The sequence below is a fragment of the Rhinopithecus bieti genome, unplaced genomic scaffold, assembly GCF_001698545.2.
Source record: "Rhinopithecus bieti isolate Rb0 unplaced genomic scaffold, ASM169854v2 scaffold_10657, whole genome shotgun sequence".
Taxonomy (NCBI): Eukaryota; Metazoa; Chordata; class Mammalia; order Primates; family Cercopithecidae; genus Rhinopithecus; species Rhinopithecus bieti.
This window is the reverse complement of record NW_016806691.1, coordinates 1228253-1248374: the sequence shown is the minus strand read 5'-3', so window position 1 is coordinate 1248374 and position 20122 is coordinate 1228253. Positions and strand designations below refer to the sequence as shown.

The 20122-nt window shown below is 39.7% G+C and overlaps 1 long non-coding RNA gene across 1 annotated transcript in view; it reads right to left on the bottom strand.

Annotated features, from left to right (window-relative positions):
- LOC108533080 (uncharacterized) overlaps positions 1 to 3440 on the bottom strand; it is a 15406-nt gene extending 11966 nt beyond the window's left edge. Inside the window, exon 1 of the long non-coding RNA XR_001886639.1 lies at positions 3294 to 3440. This is a non-coding gene — a long non-coding RNA (uncharacterized LOC108533080). The remainder of the gene's footprint in view (positions 1 to 3293) is intronic.
- Positions 3441 to 20122: the final 16682 nt, after the last annotated feature.

Here is a 20122-nt window from a genome sequence, read left to right as displayed (position 1 = left end):
AAAAAAAAAAAAAAAAAAGAAAAAGAAAAAAAAAAGACATGCCTGTTTTATGGCATTGTGTTACTATAACAGGAATAAACCTTAGTCCAGAAACAAGGATAAATCAGAAAGATTACAGTTCCATTTAATCAAATTAAATTCATTTTGACACCAAAAATATATGTATTACATTTTTTAGAATTGAGGGGTCACATTCTGTTGCCCAGGCTGGAGTGCAGTAGTGCAGTCACAGCTCACTGCAACCTCAAATTCCTGGGCTCAAGTGATCCTTCTGCATCAACCTCCCATGTAGCTAGAATTACAGGCATGTGCCACCATGCCCAGTTATTTTTTAAGAAACCTTTTTTGTAGAGACAGAGTCTTAGTATGTTGTTCAGGCTGGTCTCAAACTCCTGGCTTCAAGTGATCCTCCCACCTCAGCCTCCCCAAGTGCTGGGATTACAGGTGTGAGCCACCACACTCAGCCTGTATTACTTTTTTAATCAGGAGAAAAAAAACTGTTTAAGTCTCTATGTCCCATATTGCTTAGTCATTATTGAGCCCCTTTCCCTGTGTCAGACACCACAGGAAACGTGTATCAGCCCCACTTCACATCCTCTAAGCCTCAGCTCAGAATCCAGCTGTGACAAAAAGGTCCCTGAAGGCTTCCACCTCTTTGCACTGACAATATCTCACCTCAGACTTAACCTTTGTTTTTCTCACTTCCTGCTTCAGGGCTTCTCTGACTCCTTGCTACGTGTGCCCATAGGTGCCTACTCAGCACTTACCAGACACACAAACCGAGAGGTTTTTGCCCCAACCCTGTAGGGGGCAGGAGCAGATGAAGGAATGCTTCTCTTGCTTGTTCCTTGACCCTTCAAGTAAACAATTTTTGAGGCTGTAGCTGTAACCAACTAAATAATGCAACCTTATGTTAACTTTCCTTTACTTTCTGTCTCATACTCTTGTTCCATTGGATTAATTCCTAAGTAAATTACCTGCATCCAAGCCCTTACCTCAAACTGTGACTTCAAGGTAATATCCAACTGAGTAACACAAAAGTTCCCATGAGTCTTAGCAAGAGAAAAATAAATAGAAAACCCTCTCCAGGCTTTGATCCACTTAAGCCACCACTGAGATGTTCATTACCCAAGCCCACTAGTCTCCTAGAAGTATGTAGTTAACATACCACTTCCTTTTGGGCACCGTAATATTTTCCAGGGCTGGGAGCCTCAGTATTACCATCCAGTCTCACCTATATACCCCACACCTGTGGAAATCTACACACCAGAACAGTAGCTCCCGATTCTCATGGAACATCTTTCATCTTTTTCATCAAGTTAGCAGAAATATCCATTCTGTTTCTACATCTTTCTATGCAAGGACTCCCACCTTCTCATCCTCCTTGCCACCCTCCCTGCCTAATACAATCTCCTTGATGAATTGAAGCTTTCACAAAACACAAGAGAAGTCTTTGTCTTTGAACAACTGCTTTTCTCCTACTAGATAATCCCCAAGGAAAAGGTACATAATGGATCTTCTTGGAAATGGGAAAGAGAAAAAAAGAAAAAGAAAAAAAAAACCCATATGAATTAATATCACAAAAAGGGTTCCTTAGCTGGGTGCATGTCTCTGTCTCCACAGAGATCATTTATGACCTATTCTACAGTAACTTGGAGCTTCAGAGCCAGCAAAAGTCCCACTTGGCTCTTTCTAGCACAGCGTGCAACTGTGGCCTAAAACAGAGCCCGCGCTGGAAGGTGATACCTGATCCCACTGCTGCTGGGGTGGGAGGTTTCAGCTAGCCATAGTGCTTGCATCTGTTTATTAAAAGCTGTTCTAGTCCGGGCACGGTGGCTCATGCCTGTAATCCCAACACTTTGGGAGGTCAAGGCGGGTGGATCACGAGGTCAGGAGATGGAGACCATCCTAACATGGTGAAACCTCGTCTCTACTAAAAGTACAAGAAAAAAAAGTTAGCCAGGCGTGGTGGCAGGTACCTGTAGTCCCAGCTACTTGGGAGGCTGAGGTGCACACTGCGCTAGAAGGAGCCAGGTGGGACTTTTGCTGGCTCTGAAGCTTCAAGTTGCTGTAGAATAGGTCTTAAATGATCTCTGTGGAGACAGAGACATGCACCCATCTCAGGAATCCTTACTAGACCATCATTTCACATTGTGCATGTTTTACACAAGTACTGGAAAAAATACATTTCTGTCATAAAAAATTCAAACCATATAGAAGTATAGACAGTAAAAGTGAAAGTCCTTTCTCCAAATCTCAAAGATACTCTTCTTCTAGAAATAAAGCACTCTCTTCCCTAGGAGGGATACATTTTCCTACACATGTGTTATACACACTACAGGTTTTGTTTTTTATAAAATGGAATCAAACCAATGATATACCTTTTTCACTTTAGAGTATGAATTGGTGGATTGTCACCACTGTAAATACCTGGTTTCTAATCTCAACTGGATAAAGATTGAAAATTCTTTTCTTTTCTGTTCTTATATTTATCTTTGTTCATTTCCCTCACCTCTCACCCCACCATTCCCATGGCTTCTTCTAAACCGTTGACTCTTTCCTCAAACTCTTGCCCTCTCACTTATAGACAACATCCTCCCTAAGAAATAGCAACCATGGCCAGGTGTGGTGGTTCCTGACTATAAATCTCAGCACTTTGGGAGGCCAAGGCAGGAGGGTTGCTTGAACCCAGGAGTTTAAGACCAGCCTAGGCAACATGGCAAGCTAATGCCCTCTCACTTATAGACAACATCCTCCCTAAGAAATAGCAACAAGAAATAAAAATAAATAAATAAATTAGCCAGACATGGTGGTGCACACCTGTGGTGCCAGCTCCTCAGGACAATGAGGCAGGAGGATCACTTGAGCCTGGGAAGTCAAGGCTGCAAGTGAGCTGAGATCACACCACTGCACTTCAGCCTGGGTGACAGAGTGAGACCCTATCTCTAAATCAATAAATAATAAAGACATAGAGATTATTAGTTTTTTTTTTTAGATGAAGTCTCACTCTTGTCCCCCAGGCTGAAATACAATGGCGCGATCTCAGCTCACTGCAACGTCCGCCTCCCAGGTTCAAGCGATTCTCCTGCCTCAGCCTCCTGAGTAGCTGGGATTACAGATGCCTGCCACCACACCTGGCTAATTTTGTATTTTAGTAGAGACAGGGTTTCACCATGTTGGCCAGGCTGGTCTCGAACTCCTGACCTCAGGTGATCTGCCCTCCTCGGCCTAATCATTATTTTTTAAAAATTCCTTCAATTACTGCCTACCTACTACTTCAACTGCAGACTTACCTCACATGCATCTCATCCAGGCTCTCTCCCTTTTCAGTAAAAGCGTGTCCATTTTTTCCTTCATGTTCTATCCTTTCCATTTGTTCTTTGCATCCCATTCCCACACCAGGGACAGCTTGAGAGCCAGAAAGGCTAAGTTCCAGTCTTGTTCTGCCACTTTCTAATTGTATGACTTCAGACAAGTTAACTTCTTTGAGAGTAGGAAATGTTCTGACCTACAGTCAATGAATCACTTGTGATGATGCTAATCAAAAAGGTCTTTTATTATTCTCAAAGAGTTAAGTAGGTGTTAACCCTATCCAGTGCTGGAGCTAATTTAGTGAGAGGTGGGGAGTATATGAGAAGGAGAATATTCACTGGTCCAGCCATTATGACATATCTTTCTACCACATTTTCTTTATTTTTAACAATACATCATTTTCTTCATTAAAAAAAAATTGGTAAAGATCGAGTAAATGCCACAAGCTTAGAATGTTGCACTAAATTGTTTTTTTNGCCTGCACTAAATTGTTACGTAAATCAAATCAACATCTTTAAAACAAATCAGAGCTCTAAGAAACTTTATAGGAAAACAAAAAGAAACCAATGAACATAAAGCCATATTTTTATACAAAGTATATACAGTGTGTACATACTGTGTATCTTCTTTTTTCCATATAAATATTTCAGCATGTCTTAAAGTATGGTGGGTGTTTTTCCAAGATGGCAGATTGGAGGCATCGTTAGCATGCCTCTCCCAGTTGGAAAGACAAAGTAGTGTGTAGAGATTCACACTGTGAACTTTATTTCAAGAAGCAACACAGGAACAGGAAAACTGATGGAAACCAGACCCTTTGAAAGAAGCAGCAGGCTGCAGCCTACACCATGAGCCAGGTGTAAACCTGAAAATCCCCAGAGTGTGAGCGGGGAGAAGCTGCCTCTGGGATATACATTTCCATCGGAGAACCTGGCAATCCAGGCCACGAGGGAAGCTTTTTAACCCTACCCAGTGCTAGAGCTAATGTAGTGAACGGTGGGGAGTATATGAGAAAAAGTAGCGTTGGGACATGCTGTGTGTGCACTCCCAGTCTCCAGTAGGGACAGAGGGAAGCCATTCTTGATCCTGCCTCACAGGGTACTTTACTTTAGAAGTCAGCCAGCTAATTCAGGCAGCAGTCACAGGATGGGAGAAGCTCCCAATGGAGATTAAGCAGGAGCTGAGTGCCCCTGCTTCTTGGGCAGACCAGGAGGAGTGTGGCCTGAGAGCCTCAATATCTGTCTCCATGGGGAAGGCTTATGGTCTGCGGCAGTTTTGAATTCTGAGCATAGGCTGCCTGGAACCCAGTGAGCTGCTGCTAGTGGAACATTCCAGGTGTGAGACCTGCCTTGCCAAATGCATGGAAACTGGGTGGGGCTTACTGCCACCTGCTGCTCCCCACTCCCCTTGTAGACTCTTCTGTGCAGCAGAAACCACTGTACTCCCCCATGGAACATTACTCCAGCAGCCAGAGAACTGCCCTCCGATCCCCACTGGGGCCACTGCTTGTGTCTGCACACCGAGAACCAGAACACGGACTTGCCTGACCCAGCCCCTACCTGGCTTTGCCCATCCACCCATGCTGGTCACATAACACAAAGGACAGAAACTTTTGGGAGCCCTATGGCCCTGCTCGTTGCCTGAGATATCAGAGTACTTCTCCTGGGTAATGGAAGGCAAGCACAAATGAAGGTCACATTTCAGGAAATACTTGAATGAAGGAAGAGAGGTGGGTTGGCACATGAGCACAGAGTTTAGGAAGTGTTGTGATGAAAGGATCAAAGCTGGAGGTCAGCTGATACAGCCACTACAGAATCTTCAGGCAGAAGAACACAGTGCTCAGGAAGGCAAAAACTTGTGTATGACCTCAGCTATCACAATTGCTTGCATCACCTTAACTAACCAGAAGGTCCTAAGTCTGTCCATGTGACCAGTTCATTACTATTACAGCTGGCGTTTGAGAAAGCCAACATACCAAGGCTATTTATAACCAAGGAATCTCACAGAGTCTGTATCACTCCCCAGCCACCTCTATCTGATCTGGTGCTGGTACCCAGTGCTGGGAGACTTGAGAAGAGGTCACATCATTGGATCCCTTGCAGACATTCCCCAGCACCGGCCTGGAGGATGGCAGCCCAACTGGGCAGCTAGACACAGAGGAGCAGCAGCATTCACAATAATCTGGCCTTCAGAGACTCCTACTCCTGGGGAAAGGGGGGTACACCACATCAAGGGAGCACTCCCATGGGACAAAAGAATCCAGGTGGCAAGCTGTGAGTCCCAGGACTTTCTTCTTGTGTGAAGTTTGTTTCAGCAGAAGTACAGATGCAGTGCTGAGCCCAGTGGGGGAAAGTCTGTGACTCTGCCCCAACAGGCAGCCCTGGTGCTCATGAAGGGTCTTGGAGAAGGGGATTTCTTCTTCCCTTCACCCACCACTGCAGACACAGCTGGGACTTCTCCCATAGGAGCTCAGCATGGGTGGAAACAGTAGACAGCCTTTTGGGAACAATTTAGGGTGACTGCATCCCCACAGAAGGAGTACCCTCCAGGCTCAGACTTGCATGAGGGGTAGAGGCCACCATCCCTCTCTACATGGAATATCAACATTCCTGCAAATGAAAAGAGGTTACTGTCTGATCTGAATAGCCAGAACACTGGGTCAGGAGTGTGACTGGAAGGTGGATAACTTTTCTGCTGGACTGGCAGGGAAGCTGAGGTGGCTCCCACTTTTCCTCCTGACAAGACATCAGTGTGTTTCACTGAGAGCTCCCCCAGTGACTTCTGTCAAGGCTGGGACCTCTGCCCACCATTGGGTATTGAATTTACCCAACTGCTTTAGCCACAGCCAGTGTTTAACCATGGACACCTGCTCTACTGGCCTGAAGCCTGAACTGTTCAACCCAGTAAATAAAATACTGGGGGAAAAATAAATGAAAAGTGCACACCACTGGGGAGTGAGATAAGCTTCAAGAGGCCTCTGCCATTCCAACAAGAGACAGTGAATCCGTTCACACACCATGCATATTGCTACTACACCCAGCATCTGAGAAAGCCATCCTAAAAAGACTCTGCATAACTAAGAAACTCGTAAAGAATGTTTAACCCTGAAAGCATTCATAGCTGAATTAGGTTATTAAAAAAAAAAAAAAACTGTAATCATTAAAGTCACATCCTCAAGGGAGAAAAAAAAATTAAAAAATAAATACCGTTGAATAAAAAATAAATTCAAAAATAATTAGAAGAAATAGTATACTCAAATGAGAAGGAACCAGAAAAATAAATCTGGCAATATGACAAAACAGAGTTCTGTAATATCCCCAGAAGATCACACTAGCTATCCAGTAATGGATCCAATCCAAGATGAAATCCAGGCTGGGCCTGTAATCCTAACACTCTGGGAGGCCAAGGCAAGCAGTTTACCTGAGGTCAGGATTTCAAGACCAGCCTGAACAACATGGTGAAACCCCGTCTGTACTAAAAATACAAAAATTAGCTGGGCATGGTGGTGGACGCCTTTAATCCCAGCTACTTGGAAGGCTGAGGCAGGAGAATTGCTTGAACCTGGGAGGCGGAGATTGCAGCGAGCCAAAATCCTGCTACTGCACTCCAGCCTAGGCAACAGAGTGAGACTCCATCTCAAAAAAAAAAAAAAAAAAAAGAAAGAAAGAAAAAAGAAATCTGAAATACCAGATAAAGAATTCAAAAATTTGATTAATAAGTTACTCAAGAAGATACAAGAGAAATGTGAAAATCAACATAAATAAAATTTAAAAACATTTCAGGATATGGATTGAAAATTTTAAAAGGATATATGTATTTTAAGAAAACAACCCAGAATTTTGGAAATGAAAGGGACACATTTAGGGGGATTACAAATATGCAGAGGAAAGTTTGTTTTTTTTTTTTTCTTTTGTAGGTTACCTGATGCTTTTGTATCACTGCTCTTAGAAGTTTTCATTCATGATGACTTTAGACAGCCTGATGACTGTATGCATTGCTGATGTCCTTTTTGCAATGAATCTCCAAGGAATTCTTTGAGCTTCTTGTATTTGGATGTCTAAATCTTTAGCAAGGCCAGGGAAGTTTTCCTCAACTATTCCCTCAAATAAATTTTCCAGACTTTTGGCTTTTCCTTTCAGACTAACAGCAGACTTCTCAGCAGAAACCTTACTAGCCAGAAGGGATTGGGGTCCTATCTTTAGCCTCTTTAAACAGAATAGCTGTTAGTCAACAATTTTCAATCTAGCAAAACTAAGTGTCATAAAAGAAAAGAAGTTGTCTTTTCAGACAAGCAAATGCTGAGGGAGCTTGTCACTACCAGACTAGCCCTACAAGAAATGCTAAAAGGAGTTCTAAATCTTGAAATAAAAGGTCAATGTGCACCAGAATAGAACTTTTCAAAGCAGAAAAGTCACAGGGCCTATAAAACAATAACACAGTGAGGAAACTAAAGTATCTAGGTAACAATCAACATGATGACTGGAATAGTCATTATTAACATTGAATTCAAATGTTCTAAATGCTCCACTTAAAAGCTACAGATTGGCAGAATGGATTTAAAAAATCACAAATCAAATATCTGCTGTCTTCAAGAGACTCACCTAACGCATAAGGATTCATATAGACTCAAGGTAAAGGGGTGAAAAAAGATATTCCATGCAAATGGAAACCAAAAGCAAGCAGGAGTAGCTATTATTGTATAATGACCACAGAAGGTCATTATATAATAATAATGTAATCGATCCAACAAAAAGATATTACAGTCCTAAATATATATGTACCTAACTCTTGAGCTCCCAGATTCATAAAACAATTACTATTAGACCTAAGAAAAGAGCTCAACAGCAATATTATAATCGTAGGGGACTTCAACACTCCACTGACAGCACTGGATAGATCATTGAGGCAGAAAATAAAAAATAAACACTAGAAATAAAGTTCACTCTAAAACAAATGGGCCTAACAGATATTTATGGAACATTCTACACAGGAACTACAGAATATACATTCTTCTCATCAGCACATGGAACATTCTCCAAGATAGGCCATATGATAGGCCACAAAACAATAAACTTTTTAAAATTGGAATTATATCAGGTATCTTCTCAGACCACAGTGGAATAAAATTAGAAATCAACTCCAAAAGGAACCCTCAAAACTATACAAATACATGGAAATAAACCTTCTCCTGAATGATGTCTGGGTTAACAATTAAATCAAGATGGGAATTTTAAAATTCTTCAAATGAATGACAGTAGTGACATGAGTTATCAAAACCTCTGGGATAGAGCAAAAGCAGTGCTAAGAGAAAAGTTTATAGTGCTAAATGCCTGCATCAAAAAGCCTGAAAGATCACAAATTGACAACCTCACATCACACCTCAAGGAGCTAGAGCAACAAGGAAAAAACCCAAAGCTAGCAGAAGAAAATAAAAAATAAAGATAAAAGCAGAACTATATGAAATGGAAACAAAAAATACAAAAGATCAATGAAACAAAAAGTTGGTATTTAAAAAGATAAACAAAATTGATAGACCATTAGCTAAATTAACCAAGAAGAGAGAAAACTCAAATAAGGTCAACTAGAAATGAAAATGGAGACATTACAACTGACACCACAGAAATACAAATAATCATTTGAGATGACTATGAACAACTCTGCACACAAACTAGAAAATCTAGAGGAAATGGTTAAATTCCTGGAAGCATACAACTCTTCTACCTTGAATTAGGAAGAAATAAAAATCTCTAACAGACCAATAACAAGCAGTAAGATTGAATCAGTAACAGAAAAAAAATGCCAACAACAACAAAAACTCCAGGGCCAGATAGATTCACAGCCAAATTCAACCAGGCATTCAAAGAAGAATTCGGGCTGGGTGTGGTGGCTCATGCCTGTAATCTCAGCACTTTGGGAGGCCAAGGTAGATGGATCACCTGAGGTCAGGGGTTCAAGACCAGCCTGGCCAACAAGGTGAAACCCTGTCTCCACTAAAAATACAAAAATTAGCCAGGTGTAGTGGTGCACTCCTGTAGTCCCAGCTACTTGGGAGGCTGAGGCATGAGAGTCACTTGAACCCAGGAGGCGGAGGTTGCAGTGAGCTGAGATCATGACATTGCACTCCAGCCTGGGTGACAGAGTGGGACTCTGTCTCAAAAAAGAAAAAAAAAAGAAGGAGGAGGAGGAGGGGGGCATGAAGAAGAAGGAGGAGGAGGAGGAGGAGGGAGAAGAAGAAGGAAGAAGAAGGAAGGAGGAGGAAGGAGGAGGAAGGAGAAGAGGAAGAAGGAAGGAGAAGAAGGAGGAAGGAGAAGAAGGAAGGAGGAGGAAGGAGGAGGAAGGAGAAGTTGAAGAAGAAGGAAGAAAAAGAAGGAGGAGGAGGAAGGAGAAGGAAGAGGAGGAGAAGAAGAGGAAGAAGAATTGGTATCAACCCTACTGAAACTATTCCAAATGATTATGGAAGAAGGAATCCTCCCTAATTCATTCTATGACACCAATATCACCCTGATACCAAAGCCAGGTAAGGACATAATGAAAAAAGAAAACTAAAGACCAATATGCCTAATAAACAGATGCAAACATTCTCAACACAATAAAATACTAGCAAACCAAATCCAACAGCACATCAGAAAGAAAATTCACCATGATCAAGTGGGTTTCATACCAAGGATGCAGGGATGGTTCAACATATGCAAGTCAATAAATGTAATTCACTACATAAACAGAATCTAAAACAAAAACCATATTATTATCTCAATAAATGTAGAGAAAGCATTTGGTAAAACCCACCTTCCATTTATGATTAAAAACCCTCAACAAACTAGGCATAGAAGGACATATCTCAAAACAGTAAAAGCTATTATGACAAACCCACAGCCAACAACATATGAATGGGGAGAAGTTGAAAACATTCCCCCTAATAACTAGAACAGGACAAGAATACCCACTTTCACCACTTCTATTCAACATGGTACTGAAAGTGGTAGTCAGACTAATCAGGCAAGAGAAAGAAACAAAGGGCACACCAATTGGAAAAGAGGAAGTCAAACTATCTATTTGCCGATGACATGATTGTATACCTAGAAAACCCTAAAGACTCCTCCAGAAGACTCCTAGATTTGATAAATTAATTCAGTGAAGTATCAGGTTACGAAAACCAATGTACACAAATCAGTAGCACTGTTATACAGCAACAATGACCAAGTTGAGGATTAAATCAGGAACTCTATTCCTTTTACAATTAGCTGAAAATAATAAAATAAAATACTTAGGTGTGTACTTAACCAAGAAGGTGAAAAAGCTCTACAAGGAGAATGACAAAACACTGCTGAAGGAAATCATAGATAACACAAACAAATGGAAATACATCCCATGCTCTGGATTGGAAGAATCAATACTGTGAAAATGACCATACTGCCCAAAGGAATGTACAGATTCAATGCAATTCCTATGAAAATACCCACATCAGGCCAGCCTAGGTGGCTCATGCCTGTAATCCCAGTACTTTCGGAAGCCAAGGCAGGTGGATTACCTTAGGTCAGGAGTTCAGGATGAGCCTGGCCAACATGGTGAAATCCCGTGTCTACTAAAAAATACAAAAATTAGCTGGCATGGTGGTGGGTGCCTGTAATCCCAGCTACTCGGGAGGCTGAAACAGAAGAATTCCTTGAACCCAGGAGGCAGAGGTTGCAGTGAGCCGAGATCACGCCATTGCACTCCAGCCTGGGCAACAACAGTGGAACTCGTCTCAAAAAAGAGGGGGAAAAAAAAAAGGGAAGAAAATACTCACATCATTTTTCTAATAAAATTAGAAAAAAAAATCCTAAAATTCATATGGAATAAAAAAAAAAAAACCAAAGAGCCTGAGTTACCAAAACAATCCTAAGCAAAAAGAACAAATCCAAAGGCATCACATTACCTAATTTCAAATCATAATTATACTATGAGGCTACGGTAACCAAAACAGCATGGTACTGGTGTAAAAGTGGATACATGGACCAACTGAACAGGATAGAGAACCCAGAAATAAAGCCAAATACAACCAACAGATCTTTGACAAAACATACAAAAATATAAATTGAGGAAAGCATGCCCTATTCAATAAATGGTGCTGGAATAACTGGCAAGCCACATGTAGAAGAATGAAACTGGACCCCTGTTTCTCAGCATATACAAAAATCAACTAAAGATGAATTAAAGACTTTAAGACCTTAAACCAAAGACATTCTAGAAAAAAACCTGGGAAAAACTCTTCTGGACATTGGCCTAAGAAAAGAATTTATGACCAAGACCCCAATGTGAATGCAACAAAACAAAACATGTAAATAGCACCAAATTAAATTTAAAAAGCTTCTGCACAGCAAAAGAAATAATCATCAGCATAAGCAGACAACCCACAGAATGGTGTAAAATATTTGCAAACTATGCATCTGACAGAGGACTAACATCCAGAATCTACAAGGAACTCAAACAAATCAGCAAGAAAAAAAACAAATAATCCCATCAAAAAAGTGGGCAAATGTTGTGGATACTTCTCAAAAGAAGATATACAGATGGCCAACAAAGATATGAAAAAATACTCAACATCACTAATCATCAGGGAAATGCAAATAAAAACCACAGTGAGATACCACCTTGCCTGAGCCAGAATGGCCATTATTGAAAAATAAAAAAATTTTAAAAAAAGATGTTGGTGTGGATGTGGTGGAAAGGGAACATTACAACCTCTATGGAAAACAGAATGGAGGTTTCTCAAAGAACTAAAAGTAGATCTACCATTTAACCCAGCAATACCACTACTGGGCATCTACCCAAAGGAATATAAGTCAGGCATTATATCAAAAGACATTTGTATGCATGTGTTTATCACAGTTCAATTCACAATTCCAAAGATATGGAACCAACCTATGTGCCCATCAACTGATGAGTGAATAAAGAAAATGTGGTGTATATATGCTGTGGAATACTACTCAGCCATTAAAAGAAATAAAATAATGTCTTTTGAAGCAACTTGGTTGGAGCTGGACGCCATTATTCTAAGTGAAGTAACTCAGGAATGAAAAATCAAATACTGTATGTTCTCACTTGTAAGTGAAAGCTAAGTTATGAGTACATAAATGCATACAGAGTGATATAACATTGGAGACTTAGAAGAGGGTAAAATGGAAGGGAGGTGGGGAGTAAAAAATCTACATATTGAGTACAATGTAAACTATTGGGGTGACAAGTGCACTAAAATCTTGGACTTCACCACTACACAATTCATCCATGTAACCAAAAACCACTTGTACTGGAAAAGCTATTGAAAAATATGTATATATATTTTGGAAAATTATCATGGTTTATTCAACAATTATTCCACCCATCGTTGAGTTATTTTCAATTTTCAGTACTCTAACATACATCTACTGTAGAGAAACATACATCTGATTTTTGTTTTCATTTATATCATCTATATATACAAATCATCTATATATCTATATATAAATATATATCATATAAATATATATCATATATAAATATATATAAATCTCATTATATTTATATCATATATAGGATTTAGTGCTCAAAACAAAATTGCTACATAAAAGACTTTTGTAACCACTGCTCTAGAGTCTCAGCAAAGTCCTCAAGGATTACCAGCAATATATTTATTTTTCAACAGTTCACCAATGCTGTGTTGTTGGTTTGATTTATCTTAGATAGTTATGTAGAAATGTGGTTGTATCTTTATTTTGCTTTGCTTTAATTGCTACCAAATTGGAATTTTTCGTGTTGTGACTTAGAGTGTATATTTCTTTGTCAATAAATTATCTTCTCTGGTCATTTAGCATATAGTATATAAATGTTTTGTACCTTTGACCCTTTGACTTTTTAAGTAATTTCACAGTTACTGTGTAGTCACATTCTATAAATTATCCTAAAAGAGTTTTATTGGTATTTATTGGTCTAGCATATTTGTATCATTTCTTTAAAGGGTACATTCTTAAAAGATTTGCCATATGGTTTTATATTTTGTTGCTTTCTAACTGATATGTATTTTGCTATACCTAATTGAGTTTCTTATATTTATTTAAACATACTTATAAGATTTCCAGTATTCAACATGTCATTGAAGATGAAGAACTTATTTTTCCCCAACAAAGTTGCATAGATACACAATTTATTTGCTTTATGGACTTTGGAAAACATTTTGTCTTCATCTATTTAGGTTTTTTATTTTGTTTTTTAACTTTTATTTTAGGTTCAAGGGTACATGTGCAGGTTTGTTATATAGGTAATCTTGTGTCACAAGGGTTTGGTGAACAGATTATTTCATCACCCAGGTACTAGAGTTATTTTTTCTGCTCTTCTTCCTCCTCCCAACCTCTACCCTTCTGGTAGGCCCTCATGTATGTCGTTCCCCTCCTTTTGTCCATGTGTTCTCATCATTTCGTTCCAACTTATAGATGAGAACCTGTGGTATTTGGTTTTCTGTTCCTGCATTAGTTTGCTAAGGGTCATGGCCTCTAGCTCTATCCATGTTCCTGCAAATGACATGATCTCATTCCTTTTTGTAGTGTATATGTAACACATTTTCTTTACCCATTCTTCCATTGATGGGCATTTAAATTCATTCTATGTCTTTGCCATTGTGAATAGTGCTGCAGTGAACATATGTGTGCATGTGTCTTTATGATAGAATGACTTTATGTCCCTTTGGATATATACCCAGTAATGAGATTGCTGAGTCAAATGGTAGTTCTATTTTAGTTCTTTGAGGAATCAACACACTGCTTTCAACAATTATTAAACTAATTTACACTCCCACCAACAGTGTATTAGCATTCCCTTTTCTCTGCAACCTTGCCAGCATCTGTTATTTTTTGACTTTTAAATAGCCATTCTGGCTGATGTAAGATGGTATCTCATTGCGTTTTGATTTGCATTTCCCTAATGATTAGTAAATTGAGCTTTTTTTCATACATGTATCGGCTGCATGTATGTTTTCTTTTGAAAATTGTCTGTTCGTATCCTTTGCCTACTTTTTAACGGGGTTGTTTTTTCTTGTAAGTTTGTTTTTCCTTACAGATGCTAGATATTGGACCTTTGTCAGATGCATAGTTTGCAAGTATTTTCTCCCATTCTGCAGGTTGTCTACTCCATTGGCAGTTTCTTTTGTTGTGCAAAAACTCTTTAGTTTAATTAGGTCCCATTTGTCAATTTTTGCTTTTGTTGTGATTGCTTTTGGCATCTTTCTCATGAAATCTTTGCTCATTCCTGTGTCCTCAATGGTATTGCCTAGGTTGTCTCCCAGGGTTTTTATAGTTTGGGGTTTTATATTTAAGTCTTTGATTCATCTTGAGTTGATTTTTGTGTATGGTGTAAGGAAGGGGTCCAGTTTCAATCTTATGCATATGGCTAGCCAGTTATCTCAGCACCATTTATTGAAAGTGGAGTCCTTTCCTAATTGCCTGTTTTTGTCAGTATTGTCGAAGATCAGATGGTTTTAGGTGTGCAACCTTATTTCTGGGCTCTCTATTCTGTTCCATGGACTGTATGTCAGTTTTTGTATCAGCATCCTGCTGTTTTGGTTACTGTAGCCCTTTAGCATAGTTTTAAGTTGGGTAGAATGATGCCTCTTTGTTCTTTTTGAGTAGGATTGCCTTGGCCATTCAGGCTCTTTTCTTGGTTCCACATGAATTTTAAAATAGTTTTTTCTAGTTCCATGAAGAATGTTATTGGTAGTTTGATAGGAATAGCACTGAATCTGTAAATTGCATTGGGCAGTATGGCCATTTTAACAATATTGATTCTTTCCATTCATAAGTATGGAATGTTTTTCCATTTGTTTGTGTCATCTCTGATTTCTATCAGCAGTGTTTTGTGATTCTTATTATAGAGATCTTTCACCTCCCTGGTTAGCTGTATTCCTAGGTGTTTTATTCTTTTTGTGGCAATTGTGTATGGGGTTGCCATCGTGATTTGGCTCTCATCTTGGCTGTTGTTGGTGTATAGGAATGCTAATGGTTATTGTTCGTTGATTTTGTATCCTGAAACTTGGCTGAAGTTGTTTATCAGCTGAAGGAGCTTTGAGGGTGAGACTATGGGGTTTTCTACATATCGAATCGTGCCGTCTGTAAACAAGGATAGTTTGACTTTATCTTTTCCTGTTTGTATGCCTTTTATTTCTTTCTCTTACCTGATTGCGCTGGCTAGGACTTCCAATACTATGTTGAATAGGAGTGATAAGAGAGAGTATCCTTGTCCTATGCCAGTTTCAAGGGGAATGCTTCCACCTTTTGCCCATTCAGTATGATGTTGGCTGTGGGTCTGTCATATATGGCTCTTATTACTTTGAAGTATGTTCCTTCAGTACCTAGTTTATTGAAAATTTTTAACATGAAGAGATATTGAATTTTATCAAAAGCCTTTTCTGCATCTATTGAGATGATCATATGGTTTTTGTCTTTAGTTCTGTTTATGTGATGAATCATGTTTATTGATTTGTATATGTTGAACCAGCCTTGCATCCCAGAAATAATTCCTTTCTATATTATTGCTACTTGATTGTGGTGGCTTAGATTTTTGAGGGGCTGCTGGATAAAATTTGCTAGTATTTTATTGAGGTTTTTTGCATCAATTGTTCATCAAGGATATTGGCCTGTAGTTTTCTTTTTCTTTCTTTCTTTTTTTTTTTTTTTGAGACCGAGTTTTGCTCTTGTCACAGAAGCTGGAGTGCAGTGGCACAATCTCGGCTCACTGAGACCTCCACCTCCTGGTTTCAAGCGATTTTCCTGCCTCAGCCTCCCGAGTAGCTGAGATCACAGGTGCACACCACAACACCCAGCTACGGCCTGTAGTTTTTTTTATTGTTGTTGTGTCTTTGCCAGATTTTGGTATCAGGATGATGCTGGCCTCATAGAAACTTTTTTTGGAAAAGTTCAGTAGGAATGGTACCAGCTCTACTTTGTACATCTGGTAGAATTTGGCTGGGACTCTGACTGTCCAGGGCTTATTTTGGTTGGTGGGCTATTTATTACTGATTCAATTTTGGTCTGTTCAGGGATTTGGTTTCTTCCTGATTCAGTCTTGGGAGGGTGTATGTGTCCAAGAATTTATCCATTTTTTCTAGATTTTCTAGTTTGTGTGCATAGAGATGTTCATAATAGTCTCTGATGATTATTTGTATTTCTGTGGGGTTAGTGGTAATATCCCCTTTGTTTTGATTGTATTTATTTGCATTTTCTCTTGCATGTTCTTTGTTACTGTAGCTAGCAGTCTATCTGTCTTACTCATTTTGTTCAAAAAAAAAAACTGCTCCTGCATTCATTAATCTTTTGAGTGGTTTTTCATGTCTCAATCTCCTTTGGTTCAGCTCTGATTTTGATTATTTCTTGTCTTCTGCTAGCTTTGGGGTTGGTTTGCTCCTGCTTCTCTTATTCTTTTAGTTGTAATGTTAGGTTGTTAATTTGAGATCTTTCTAACTTTTTGATGTGGGCATTTAGTGCTATAAATTTCCCTCTTAACACAGCATTAGCTGTGTCCCAGAGATTCTGGTATATTATATCTTTGTTCTCATTAGTTTTGAAGAACTTCCTGATTTTTCCTTTAATTTTATTATTTGCCAAAAGTTATTCAGGAGCAGGTTGTTTAATTTTCATGTAAATGTATGGCTTTGAGGTGTTTTCTTCATATTGAATTCCATTTTTATTGCACTGTGGTCCAAGTGTGTGGACGGTATTATTTCAGGTTTTTCAAATTTTCTGAGGATTGTTTTATGTCCAATTATGTGGTCGAGTTTAAAGTATGTGCCATGTGCAAATGAGAGGAATGTATATTCTATTGTTTTTGGGTGGAGAGTTCTGTAGATGTCTTTCAGGTCCATTTGGTCCAGTGCTGAGTTCAAGTTCTCAGTATCTTTGTTAATTTTCTGCCTCAATGATCTCATACTATCAGTGGGGTGTTGAAGTCTCCCACTCTTATTGTGTGGTAGTCTAAGTCTTTTTGAAGGTCTCTAAGGCCTTGCTTTATGAATCCTGTGTTGGGTGCATATATATTTAGGATAATTAGATATTGTTGAATTGAGCCCTTTACCATTATGTAATGCCCTTCTTTGTCTTTTTTGATCTTTGTTGGTTTGACATCTGTTTTGTCTGAAATTAGGATGGCAATTCCTGCTTTTTTCTATTTTCTATTTGGTGGTATATTTTTCTCTATCCTTTTATTTTGAGCCTGTGGGTGTCATTGTATGTGAAATGGGTCTCTTGAAGACAGCACATCATTGGGTTTTGCTTCTTTTTTTTTTTTTTTTTTTTTTTTTTTTTTTTTTTTTTCCAGCTTACTACTTGCAGTGCCTTTTTATTGGGGCATTTAGCCCATTTACATTCAAGGTTAGTATTGATTTGCCTTGATTTGATCCTGTCATCATGTTGCTAGCTATTTATTGCTGAATTGTTTGTGTGGTTGCTTTATATTGTCACTGGTCTGTGTACTTAAATGTGTTTTTGTAATGGCTGGTAATGGTCTTTCCTTTCCATGTTACTACTTCTTTCAGGAGCTCTTGTACGGTAGGTCTGGTGGTAAAAATTCCCTCAGCATTTGGTTGTCTGAAAATGATTTTATTTCTCCTTCGCTTATGAAGCTTAGTTTGGTCAGATATGAAATTTTTGGTTGGAATTTCTTTCCTTTAAGAATATTGAATATAGGCCCCCGTTCACTTCTGGTTTGTAGAGTTTCTACTGAGAGGTCTGATGGGCTTCCCTTTGTAGGTGACCTGTCTTTTCTCTCTGACTGCCTTTAACACTTTTTTCTTTTATTTCAACTGCCTTTAACATTTTTTCTTTCATTTCAACCTTGAAGAATCTTATGATTGTGTGTCTTGGGGATTATCTTCTTGTCAAGTATTTTTCAGGAGTTCTTGTATTTCCTGAATTTGAATATTGGCTTCTCTAGCCAGGTTGGGGAAGTTCTCACAGATGATATTCTGAAATATGTTTTCACGTTGCTTCAATTTTTCCTATTCTCTTGCAGGGATGCCAATGAGTTGTAGATTCAGTCTCTTTACATAGTACCATATTTCTTAGAGTTTTTCATTCTTTTGTATTCTTTTCTTGTTATTCTTGTCTGTCTTATTTCAGAAAGCAAGTCTTTAAACTATGAGATCCTTTCTTCAGCTTGGTCTATTCTGCTGTTAACACTTGAAATTGCATTATGAAATTCTTGTAGAGTGTTTTTCAGCTCAGGTTAGTTACATTCTTTTCTATACTGGCTATTTTGTCTGTCAGCTCCTGTATCATTTTATTGTGATTTATAGCTTCCTTAGATTGGGTTTCAGTGTTCTCCTGAATCTCAATGATCTTCCTTCCTATCTGTATTCTGAATCCCATTTCTGTCATTTTAGCTATCTCAGTCCAGTTAAGAACCCTTGCTGGAGAACTAGTATGATTGGTTGGAGAAAATAAGACACTCTGGCTTTTGGAATTGTTACAGTTCTTGCACTGGTTCTTTCTTATTTGTGTGGGGTGATGTTCCTTCAATGTCTGAAGTTGCTATCCTTTGGATGGACTTTTTTTTTCTTTTATCTTGTTTGATGACATTGGGGGTTTGATTGTGGTATAAGGAGGGTTCAGTGGACTGTTTTCATTATTGGAAGGTCTTAGTGGGGCAAGGCTCAGCTCAGGACTCCTGACTGCATGCTCTAACTTTGGGGTACTGGTATCAGACCCTAGCTTTGTTCTCTGGCTCCTCAAGTTTAGGAACCTGTTGCACTGGAGGGACCAAAATGCTCCCAGATTGCTGGTCACAACACTGCAATGGATGGTGCCAGTCAAAGCACTTTGTGGAGCAGTGGCAGTCAGATCAGTCCTCGTTTGCACGTGTCAGCAGCAGTGTCAGCAGCAGCACAACAGAGTACATCCTGGTCAGCTGCAGCAGGACGTTAGTGGGTGCTGGGGTACTGGCCTTCATGTGAGTGTTTGCAGCAGCAGTGGTAGCAGTACGACTAAGGGGGTGGGGCTCCTGCCAGTGACTGTGCATGTGTTCTTACTGGTGGTGTTAACACAGGGGCAGGGCACTGGTGGGTACAGGGACTGTGTGCATGCTCGTGCATGTAACACTACCGTGGGACCTGTGCTGCCAATACTCTCATGACCAATGTTGGTGCAGTGGGGAAGAGGGAAGTTAGGGTTCACTCACTCTGGCAGCACTGGCATGGAGGATAGTATGTGCACGTATGTGCTGGATGGAAAAGGGAAGACTAGGGACCTCTAGACACAATACCCCCAAAAACTGGCAAAAGTGTTGTGAGGAGAGGGAATAGCTATGGGCGAGTGCCTGAATGCAAGGCAGATGGAGGAGGCTGTAGTGAGAGGAGGGCCCAGGTGGGCTGCTGTGTGTTTATGGGCAGCTCTGCTGGAGCACTCTGCTAGTCAGGCCTGATGTGCCAGTGCAGAAGCTATGATGCAGCCCTCAAGAGGTACTTGGGGGCTGCCATGCAAGCAGACACGGCCAGGCTGGGGCCCCAGGAGAGGCCAGCAGAGCAAGGGCTGTCCAGGTCCAACTAGCCTCATCTCATGGGTAAGACCACCATTAAGAGTTCAGGTCTAACAGTTCACCCAGGGCTAAAGTATCCTATGGGAGCAAGTCAAACTTTATTTTCTCCAAACAATCACACTAGTTCTCTAGCAAGGGTTCTTAACTGGGCTGAGATGGCTAAAATGACAGAAATAGGATTCAGAATACAGATAGGAAGGAAGATCAGATTCAGGAGAACACGGAAACCCAATCTAAGGAAGCTATGAATCACAATAAAATGATACAGGAGCTGACAGGATGG